An 11,657-nucleotide genomic window follows, 5' to 3' on the forward strand; every position below is an offset into this window, starting at 1 on the left:
GGATACCAGGGGTCCCCAAAAGGGAATTCACTACACAAGTCCTAGGGTGGGATATGAAGGAAGTTGGTTCTAGCCCAATATGTGGCTATAATCAAAAAAGCTCTTTAACCAGGGACTCTAGCCTCGTGTTGAGTTTTGGGAACAAGCACAGGGCATGAGGTCAACAGAAAGAACCATGACCTTGTGCCTGAGCCTGGCACTACTGCTGTGCCAGCTCCTCATCATTCGCTACACTGGCTGCCTCAGTAATGCAAGAACTTAAAGCCAAGTACTGACCTTCACTTGGATTCATGAGCCAACCCACTGCTGAGTGGGTTAAGGACAAAAAAAAAGGCCAAATTATGTATGGTGTGTCCTTGCCTGACGTTAAGACTAAGAAGATCAGAACTTCACAGGTTGCCAAGAGGAAGGAAAGCAGTGCCAAAGACCATAAACTCATAAGGAAATTGGGAGAGAGAACACAGTCCTAAGTTCCAAAGCCAGACGACCTAAAAGAAAATAGGGATCTCCAAGAATTAAGCAAGTAATGTAAGACCCCCTCCAGCCCAGGAGACATTGCCAAAGAAGTCATAACAGCTAAACCATGGCCAATTTCTGAACCAATCTGGATTATGAAAGAGGAACAATTTGGATTATGAAAGAAGAACAGTGCACTATAGTAGAAGGAGCCAGGACTAAGACTCAGCCAGCGAGGGGTTTAGGGCCAAGTTTACATTTCATTAGCTGGGTGACCGGGAGGGTTATTCTAGGCAAAGGAGGAGGAAAGAGTGCTGACCTTTCGGAGGCATTATTGCTCAGGATGGAGAAATCAAAGGTGTGCATAGAGACTGGAATATGGAAAGGAGAGCTTTCCAGAAAAGGACTAAACTTATTTTAAACTTTTTATTGTAAAATAAAATACAGATACAGAAAACCACTCAAAAGAAATGTCTGCTTACTGGGTTATTTTTCAAACATCCATGTACCCCACTACCCATATATAGAGCTTTTCCTGCAACTGTGGAAGCCTATCCAAGAGTCCCAGCCCAATAACAGTTGACTTCCTCCCACTAAAAGTGGCCACTTTCTTGATGTTGATAATAATATTTTCCTTATGTTTGTTTATGGTTTTTTTCACCCAAGTGTGCATCTCTGTCTACCATAATCTAAAATTCCTTTTCAAAAATTTTTAATGCTTTTTAAGTCCCATTTATCTAAAGGTTCCCACTCCATTTCTTTCTTTTCCTTTCAATGTATTTACTGAAAATAACCTTTGACCTGTAGATAGGCATTCGACCTGTATAATTTCTGAAAGTGTAGATATTTGTTGATTCCATATTCATGATTCAATGTGTTTTCAGCAAACCAACAGCTGAATCTAGAGCCTGGGATAGACTGATGTTTGAGCTTTTCGGTAAGACTGCGTAAGTGGTATTATGTTCTTTCACTAAGAGGCAGATAACCTCTGTTTCTCTCTTTTTTGTGTGTGATGTTAACAGTTATTTATGTCTAGTGTCTAAATCTGTTAGTTCATTGGGAGTTGCAGAGTGGTGATAGTCTAACATTTTTACTTTATTAGTTGGAATACATTTATTAAGAGACACTTCCCTCATCTACTATTCGGTTACCCAGTGGTACAGTCCATACTGGAAGAATAAATGCTTGATTCTTTCTCTTTATTTACCAGTTTTAAAGATAATGAATTTATTTCCTTTATTACTTGCCAAACATGACCAATAAGAGACGCAGAAAGACAATTACTCCATGATCTCACTTACATAGGAATCTAAAATAGTCAAACTCATAGAAGCACAGGGTAAAATAGTAGTTGCCAGGAGATGTTGGTGAAAGAGTATAAAGTTTCTGTTATGCAAAATGAATAAATTCTGGAGATAAAATGTGCAACAGATACTTAAAATATGCTAACGAAGTGAATCTGAAGTGTCCTCATCACAAAAAAACAGTTGTACTATGTGAAGAGATGGCTATGTTAATTAGCTTGATCATGGTGATCATTTCACAATGTATACATATATCAAAACATTACATTGTACACCTTAAATATATATTTCTGTTTGTCAGTCATACCCCAATAAAGCTGGAAAATTTTTTAAATTAATGAATTCATCCTATTAACAGAACAAATAAATTACATGACCATCTTATAGATGCAAAAAAGCATCTGATAAAATTTCATATCCATTCATGATAAAAATTTTAGCAAACTAGAAATAAAGAAGAACTTTCTCAATCTGATGAGTATCTTTTTAAAAATACCTATATCATCTATGATTTAGATGGTAAATTATTGAAAATTTTCCACCTGAGATCAAGAATAAAACAAAAATACCTGCTTTTACCATGTCTGCTTATATTGTACTAGAGGTCCTAGCCATTACAAAACAGCAAGAAAAAAAATGCAAGAATTGGAAAGAGAGAAATGAAACTGTTATTATTCCCACACGACACAATTAATTACAACATGATTGTGTGTAGAAAACGTCAAAGAACTTGCAACCAGACTTAGGTATTTTTAGTATGGTCATTAGATATGAAGTCAATTTATAAAAATCAATTGTGTTTCCATATACAAGGCCTGAACAGTTAGGAAATGTAATTTTAAAAACATTTACAATAGCATCAAAAAGTCAAAATTGCAGGAATAAATCTAAAGAAAATTTTCTACACAAGAGCTACAAAACCTGGTTGTTAATATTATAGTATTAATTAACAGCTAGTAGTAAATGAAGGGGTAGATCACATTCATGGATGGAAAAATTCGATATTGTAAAGATGTCTATTATCTCCAAACTGATTTACAGATTCAGTCTTACCCCAATAAAAATCCCAGCAAGTTATTTTTTCCTGGGGGTAGAAAAATCTTAGTTCTTAAATACACAGGATGATGGAACAGCCTCATAATTACTCATTTACATTATCCTGCATTGTACAACAAAAGTCTGAAAATAATGGTACCACCTCCAGTATTCCAAAGTTTTTAAAAATTTCTTATGCAATCTCTTCATTCTTGTAACTCCATACCTCAATTGACTGAGTATATAACTATTTTATGCTGTACCCTCCTTTTTAACTCTCATTTAGTTTTAGTTCTACATGTAACTAAATTTTTAGTGTTTGCCACCATTCCTCATAGATATTCCACTGGTTATTTTGATTATCTGAAGCTCACTCTGTAGTAGATTCCTCAGGAAGGGCACATTGATAACAGTGTGTACCTTTTACCTTTTAAAGTCAGTCTTGCTAGATAGAAAATCCTTGGCTCACATTTTCTTTCTTTGGAGTTTTAAATATATTACTTTATTTTTTTCCTTGCACAAAGCATTGCTGTCATCAAAAAAAAATTGATAATAATCTTATTTTCTTTTCCTTTTAAATCACTTACAGCTTTTGCCTACAGCTCAAAGGCTTTTATGTTACTTTGCAGTCTAACAACTTTATTACACTTTGTCTTGTTGTTCACTCTAGGCCGAGATTCTCAAGTAGAAGGCATGTTCTTTCCATTTGTAGCTTCAAATCTTCTGATTTCAGAAAAGTTTTCTCAAAGTATGATTTTTAGTTTGTTCTGTTCCCTCTTCGGTTTTTTTTCTTTAGAAACTTTTATTATGTGTATGTGGCTTTCTTTTGCCTCTCTTCAATAACTGTCACTTCCTCATGAATCCTATCTCTTAATTTCTTTTTATTTTTAATTTTGTTCCTTCTAGGTCACCCAGCTAATGAATCGTAAAGGTGGCATTTTTGTTTACCTGAGGCATTATCAACTTTGTGAATTCACTCATGTATTCCCCTTCATTAAGTTTGTTCTGAAGTGATTTTTTTTCTTTTATTTCTCATTCTTTCCTGAGCTTGGTCACCTTGTTTTTGAGTTTATAATTCTGATTTATATTGTTCTCTTATGTCTTGCATCATTTTCTTAATGCTTTTTAGCTCATTATGAAATAAAAGATTATAAGATTTGATCTACTCTGTGGGTATGTTTCCTTGGCGTGTTTTATTTGTGTGTAGGGATATTGCACTTTTTTTCTTTTTTACATTAAAAAAAAAACTATATTTGACCTCAATACTTTTTGGTTTTTACATGAAATTAGCGATACTGAATTTTTAGAAGGAAATATGGTTCAGGGTGACTTTTCTAACCTTACAGAGCTCCCTCTTATATTGTTTTCACATAGGGTTAAAAAATATATATGGTGGCTTACTTTGTGAGATTTCCCAGATGTTTGCTACCCCAGCTTTACTATTTCTTCCCTATTCTTTTTCTCTCTTGTCCTTATCTTGCTAAATTTTTATTCCATTCCCAGAAGTTTCTCCTCCCTGGAAAGGACCCCTGATAGTTTTGCATTGGTAGTTTCAAGAGGCTCAACCGCTCCAGCCCATCCCTTTAGACTTACTACAGGCCCCTGGCATCCACCTGCTAATGGAGTGAGAAGGCCCCTGGCACCCACCTCCTAAACCGAGTCACAAAAACCCTTCTTGTTTTCAGCTGCTATTCTCAAGTTGGTCTGCAATGTCTTTCAGGAAATACCTGTTAGTTGCTTGGGGTTGGGGGGAGCGGGTTCCTGCTCTTAAGTTTGCAAGGTTTCCCATCACTCCCTCTGCTCTCTCCCCTCAAGTCACCAATAACAATCTTGCATCAGTCGGTGACCTGCCCTCATCCCCTTGTATTTTGGGATTTGTGAGGATACCTGTCACCTAGTTCTGTTGTAAAGATGGTCCATGAGTTTGGGGTTTTGCTCTCTCATCATTCTGTCTTTAAGTGGAAGTTTGGAAAAATTCTAAATCTATGCTACAGCTGCCCCATTTTCTCAGAATCCTCCAAAAAAGGGCTAATTTTTTTAAGCCTTAATGCCATACTAAGAGTTTAGAATTCATCCTGCATATAGTAGGCTGACATGGATTTTAAAAGTGAAAACTGACATAACTCGATATGCTTTTGCAAAAGCTCTTTCTGACAAACCCACAGGAGACAGAAAGATTGGAGACAAGGATACCACTAAGAGGTTATTGTTATAGTACAAAGTTACAGCAGCCTTGATCGAGGAAGTGACAATGATAAGATAGGAGGGCATGAATTTAAATAATCGATGTATCAGTGCCTCTAACAACATGACATGCATGTTGCTTGGATGCATTCCTTATTAGGAAATGTAGACCCTTTTATTTCCTAGAGCCTGGCTTCTTCTTCCAAGGGACCAGACTGCAGACTCAGGCCATTACCCCACCCTCCTTCACGTTAGGTCTCACCCTAATGCTGAGCCCCAGAACTGCCTAGAGAGGAGGAGGCCATACTGCCTCACTACTCCATGTCTCTAGGATCTCGGTTTCTTGGTTATTCTCCCATCAGATACAGGAGCGGGGCATCCCCACCTTCCTTCCAGTGCACTGTCCTGGTCTGAGGCTCACAGACCCTCTGCCTGTGGGTCTCCATCTCAGGGATATAGCTCTCCAGGATTTATTCAAATAAAGAATAGAACGTGCACATAACCAGAGGGCTGGTCAGTACTCAATACTGCCTGCTTCCATGGTCTCCAGCCAGTTGGAAGCAATAGGCCTTAGAGTAAGACCACTTCAGTATGCCAACAAGGCTAGAAAAGCACAGATGACAAGCTGGGGTCAAGGCATCTCTTTGTCCATGGACGGTAGGAACCAAGAAGAGATTTCTGTTTCTTTCCATTATTCATTCACTTGACAAACACACAGCAAGTATATGCACTGTGGAATGATAAAAATAAAATAGGCAGGGGCTGGACTGGGATGGATGAGGAAGAGTCTGGTTTAAAGACAGGGGTGGCTCTCACACCTGTTAGAACAGCTATAATCAACAGGAGAAGTAACAACAAATGTTGGAGAGGATGCAAAGAAAAAGGAACCCTCATACACTGCTGGTGGGACTGCAAATTGACACAACCACTATGGAAAACAGTATGAAGACTCCTCAAAAAACTAAGAATTGATCTACCATATGATCCAGCAATCCCTTTATTGGGTATTTACCCCAAAGACTTGAAAACATATATCCAAAAAGATATCTACACACTGATGTTCATAGCGGCATTATTCACAGTGGCCAGGACATGGAAGCAACTGAAGTATCCTATGATGGATGACTGGATAAAGAAGCTGTGGTCCATATATACAATGGAATATTACTCAGCCATAAGAAGAGATGAAATACTGCCATTTGTGACAACATGGATGGACCTCGAGATAATCATGCTAAGTGAAATAAGCCAGACAGAAAAAGTTAAAAACTATTTGATATCACTTATATGTGGAATATAAACCTAAAAGCAACAAATAAATAGGACAAACAAACAGAGACTCGTGGACGTGGACCATAGACTAGTGATTACTAGAGGGGAGGGAGAGGTAGCCAGGGTAAAAGGGGTCAAATATGTGGTGACAGAAAGAAGTGTAACTATATATATGCCTTACTGTTAAAGCGTACATCTGAAACATTGGATTTCATTAACCAATGTCACCATTAATTAATTAATTGATTATACTTATAATTAATAAATAAAAATAAAATGGGGGAAATAAACAAAGACAGGGTAGTCTGAGATGACTTCTGGAGCAAAAGGAGGGCAGTGGGGACCATCAGGTCACTCCCTCAGCGTCCTCTGCTGTCCTGGATTTGCCATGCCTGTCAAGACAGAGCTCCCAATGGCACTGGGGGGGTGCCCCCCACCCCAACACTTTGATCCTGGGTCACACAGAGGGCTGCCTCCACAGCCTGAGAGTGAATCTTGAGATCTGGGAGAAGCAGGAAATTCACAAAGCTTATAGAAAACTGTTCTTAACACAGTGTTTCTCTCAGACAGAAGTGTCCTGAGGCTGGGAGGAGACCGGCAGGGAATGGGATGAACACTGTCCGTCCAGAGCATGGATTCAGAATCTTCTCTGGAAAGGGAACTTTCCACCCAGGCAGGGCTCCAGCCCTGAATCTCAGGCAGGCTTACATCGGCCAGAGAGCCCCGGGAGACCTGGGGAGGGGCCAGCCCACACCCTGGGACAGAGCAAACAGGCAGGAACCCGAGAAGAATCTAATGATGCCCACTTGTTTTACACAGGAGGGCACACAGGCCAAGGGAGGGGTGGTGGCTTTCCGGGAAGACCTAGCAGGCCAGTTACAATTTTGTGAAAACGATCCACGTTCTCCCAGCCACTCAGTGGAAACATTCCCAGAGAACGACCATCACAGGCCAAAGGTGAACCGAACGTGTGGCAAGTTGCTTCCGGTGGATGTCAGAAATGCACAGCTTGTAAGCATTTAGCTATGGCAAGAATGAAAAACGTTCTAAGACAAAGGGAAGGGAGGGAGTACTAGGTGACTCTACTTAATGGTATGGAAACCCAGGCTTGGGCCCTAGAGCAGCCCTCATCCAGACCCAAAATATGTTCGCACATGCTCTGCTCAAACAAGCCTAGTTTTCTTGCTGTTTCCCACACCCCTGATCTTCTTTGAAAACTCAGCCTTTAAATGAGCCCTGAATATAGGAGCTGTCTTCTTTTCTTAACTCTAAACTCAGAAACACTACATAAGAGTTTTATGCTGGAGGAAAGAGAGGAGAGAGCCAGGCCAGGCAGCCAGAATCTGTCTCCATGACTTGTTCTGGAGAACGTCACTGCCATCCCACCCCATTTGGGCCCCTGAAATCCTCCCTGGCTCATGCATGGAAAAATACCCTTTGTTTAATTCATTTAGTCCAGCAATAGTCTGAAATGTTCAGCATGATTTTATTTAAGGAGACTAAACAGGGAATTTAAAAACAAAAAACTAGGATTCAAACTGTTCAGCTAACAGATTCCTGACCCTACCAGGAGCGCTCACTGCCAAGGCTCACAGGGCTGCTCCTATCTTACTCCTGCCTCACAAGACTGCTGCTGGGGCTCCGAAATAACTGGCAGAAATCTGCAAATGCCTGGCCTGGGTTCTGACCCTCCCTGGTCCCTAGAAAACCCTAGAAAACTGTGTTCACTCTGGAGAACGCTCTTCCACACCACCACCCAAAAAGTTAGCAGTGATATGGCCACCTATAAATTCATGAGATCTCGGATCAGCTAGCCAGTTCTGTGTGGCAGTTAACCAAGAAGTTGGGGACTGGGTGGTGGGCTAGGGGTGGGATGGAGGAGAGGCAGAGAGTATGCCAGACACTGAGACTCGGTGTCAGAACCCGCAGGGCCCTGAGGGTCAACCACTGCCTAGAGAATTACCCCAGCCTTCAAGAGGACCCTGCTTCTCCTTTCCAGGCTCTGCTCATACATGCGAGCAGAATTATATCATTCTTATTACAGAATAATTTATGAAAAAAATAACTGGCGATAGACTTTCTGCCCTCCAAAATAATGGCGTGATTTATCCAGGTATAGATGGTTTGGGGCTTAAGAGAGTGTTTCAATGAGCTTTGGATCTCAAAAGAAAAGATCTTTGGGTGATGTCAAAAGAAAACTAGAAAACTCAGAGGCAAATTTTAACATTTGAAACAAAGTATTTTTATTTCCAGTGTCTGCAAGGAATTCTTTTAGAAGAACTGAGCAATCTGAATAAGACACACAGACAGTAAAGAAAAAGAGCAAAGTAGCAACTGGTCTGTTCTTTATTCATTGGTAGAAAAAGAGTAGTTTGTCCCATGATTATCATACCAGCAAAGGTCATTACATCATCGGCAGCCAAAGTCAAAGATAAGTTTCTCTGCACTATGGAGTCAACAACTCAAGAATGAAGGGTTGGGGTAAAGGGACAGAGTCGTGGTTTGTTGTGGGTTATCACCAGATACTAGATTTTTCTCTGACTGAGGTATGTGATGTGCACACTTGGTCAAAATGATAGTGTCATATTTGCATTCTCAGTAGAGAAAGATGAGATTCTCCAGGGTGGTGGGAGATAAAGAAAACTAAACAACTCAAACTAATCGGTGCCCACAACAATCCCTGGCACATAGGAGGCACTCAATAAACATTTATTGACAACAGATGAAGAATAAAGTTAGGTAAATGGATAAGGGTGGTGTCAGGGGAAAGAGAATGGTGGGGAAGAATTAAGGAGGTAAGGCTGGAGGTAGAGGTGGACCAAGACCTACTCAGGCCCCTTTGATATTTTTGAACTGGCTCCAATTATCCAAAATCAGGAAATGGCAGGCAACCAAGGTGATTTGCCTTTCCTGTTGTTTAAAACTCCATTATAGCAATTTACCTTAGCTTTCTACCAATCGCCTGCCTCATCTGTTACCCCCTTATTTTAAGAGTTCCCAAAGTCAATTCCACTTAATTCACATGCCCCAATTCTGTGTCCAAGCTTTACACTAAGGAGTCCCCAGCTTTGAAGGTCCTCATGTCCATCTCACCACAGGCCTCTTTGTCCAGGAAGTCTCCCTAAATTAATTCCATCCCCTGCAACTTTCTGATATCTAATGACTCCTCAGCTCTCTAGTCCATCAGAATGAAGGAATTTAGCATGTATTAAGTGTTCCAAAGACCTTGCTAAGGCCAAGTCCCAACTTGATAGTAATAAAGAGAGGAGAACATATTTGTCTCAAATAAATCAGTACTTCTCCATCTAAATGAGCACCATGTTCTTCAAACTAATCACCTTGGGAAGCCTTACTCATCCCAAATGTACTTCCAATGCTCCAACATTGTCTCCCCTTTTGAACTGACTTTCAGAACCAGTTCAGGAGCTAGACAAGAAAGGGAGCCTTATGATGAAATAACAAAATTGACTTTTCAGCTCAAACTTCTCTTCACCTTATTCCTCACCCTTGGTTCTTAATGATAGTTGACCATTTCCAAATATTAATTAGTTCAGAGTTACATGATGTGTCAGTTTGAGATTATTCAAAGCCTGGAACATTGATTCTGAAGACATTTTCTTGGAAGGCATATATAAAATTCAGCTGGTTTACCTTCTGGTCATACTTAGTGCACTTGACCAAGGTGACCGGGCCTCTACCAGCTCCTAGAAACAACTGATTACTGCAGTGCCCACTGGTGCTTGACAGGAAGACCAGTGAAGTCACTCAACGTGATCAGTGCAAGATGACCAGGTAAAGGCACCATCTGTCCATGTGTTAGATGTAAGAAGCATCACGCCCATCCTCTTAAGGAAGGGTCACTTCCTCCCTCTGTATTCCACATCTTCCACCTTGCCTCGCTCAGGTAGAGAAGAATGAGAAAGAACATGAAGGACAGGGGGAAGGTCAGATCAGCCCCTTGACAATCACCAGGATGTTCAACCAGGCATCCGGGGACAAGCTCCCCCTCAAATAACCCAGAGGACTGAAGTGGGCTTCATTCCAACCCTGCTCTTATCCCAAGCCTCTCTCCCTCTCCATATCAGGTAACAGCTCAAGCTTGGTAACAGTCATTACAGAGCAGTTTTAAAGCCATGAAAAGCATGTCATGTTAAGTAAATTAAAAGTGTCTTTACCATAGAAACCTCTGACCCCTCACCACCACACCTGGGAGTACCTGTCCCTTTAATTCCTATGGCCCAGAAAGGGGAGAGAATCAGGTGTGATGCACAGGCTGCTCCTTGGCAGTGCGATTCCAGCACCTGAGGGCTCATTTCTTCCTGGAAAAGACTTATGTAAATAGCAAGAACTGTTCCTGTCAGTTGTGTAATAATCTGTCCAAGATGACTTTTGGATTGAGAAGACAGCATCTTCCCACTCTCTCTCTCTCTCTCTCTCTCTCTCTCTCTCTCTCTCTCTCTCTCACACACACACACACACACACACACACACACACACACACGCACACACACACGCACATCCTCTGCTCTTCTACAACAGGAGCCGTCACCCAGCTCAAACCCCGTCCATCTCTGACCCGCCTCCCACCCCACTCTCTTGGTTTCAGATCTTCAGGAATACAGCACTTCTTCTCCCTCATTCTCCTGACCACACCACCTGAGCGTTTCATCTAAGATTTCCCCTCTTCTCCCCACCACATCTCTGTACTACTTTAGACCATCATTTTTAGCTCTTCCAGGTACTTCCCCTACAGGCCATATTCATATCAACTTTTTACTTTAACTTTATTACCAGGCCTGGACTGTGAGCTTCATGAGGGCAGAAACCTGGTCACACTTACCTCTGATGCCAGTGGCTGCTATCTGCAGGACTGGCGCCCCAACCTACCTTCCTCTGAAGTCTCCCCCTTTCTCCTATCCATGGTCTCTATTCCTGCCTTTATATGCAAATTAACTCACCTCTGGACTCCCAACTCTTTGCCACTTTTTTCCCACTTCAACTACTTTAGGATTACCTGACTCTGCTGAAGGCTTCCTGGAAGCTAGCCATCAATTAAAGAGAGCAGCACCAATATCTCCAAAGCCAAGTATCCCCCGTGTCTTAACCTGTCCTCAGTTCCCTTCCTGGGGAGTCCCACCATGAACTACATAGGAATTCGAGGCCCATTGCCAGCCCGCTTCACCACGGAACCCCTGAAGGCCCTCCATGCCTTCAAGAACATGCAAGCTTTCTTTCCAGACTTGTCAGGAGCCATTTTGGGACATGATGGAAGCCATTATGAGGCACTGAAGAAGTCACGTAGCTAGAAGCCATAACATGGCTACTGAGTTTGCTTAAACAATGGTTCTAGGAAATAGGAAGTTGAGTTACCTTGGTGAGCCTCGTAAACTCACCTTTTAAGGTAAC

This window comes from Rousettus aegyptiacus, unplaced genomic scaffold, assembly GCF_014176215.1.
Source record: "Rousettus aegyptiacus isolate mRouAeg1 unplaced genomic scaffold, mRouAeg1.p scaffold_m13_p_2, whole genome shotgun sequence".
NCBI classification, from domain to species: domain Eukaryota; kingdom Metazoa; phylum Chordata; class Mammalia; order Chiroptera; family Pteropodidae; genus Rousettus; species Rousettus aegyptiacus.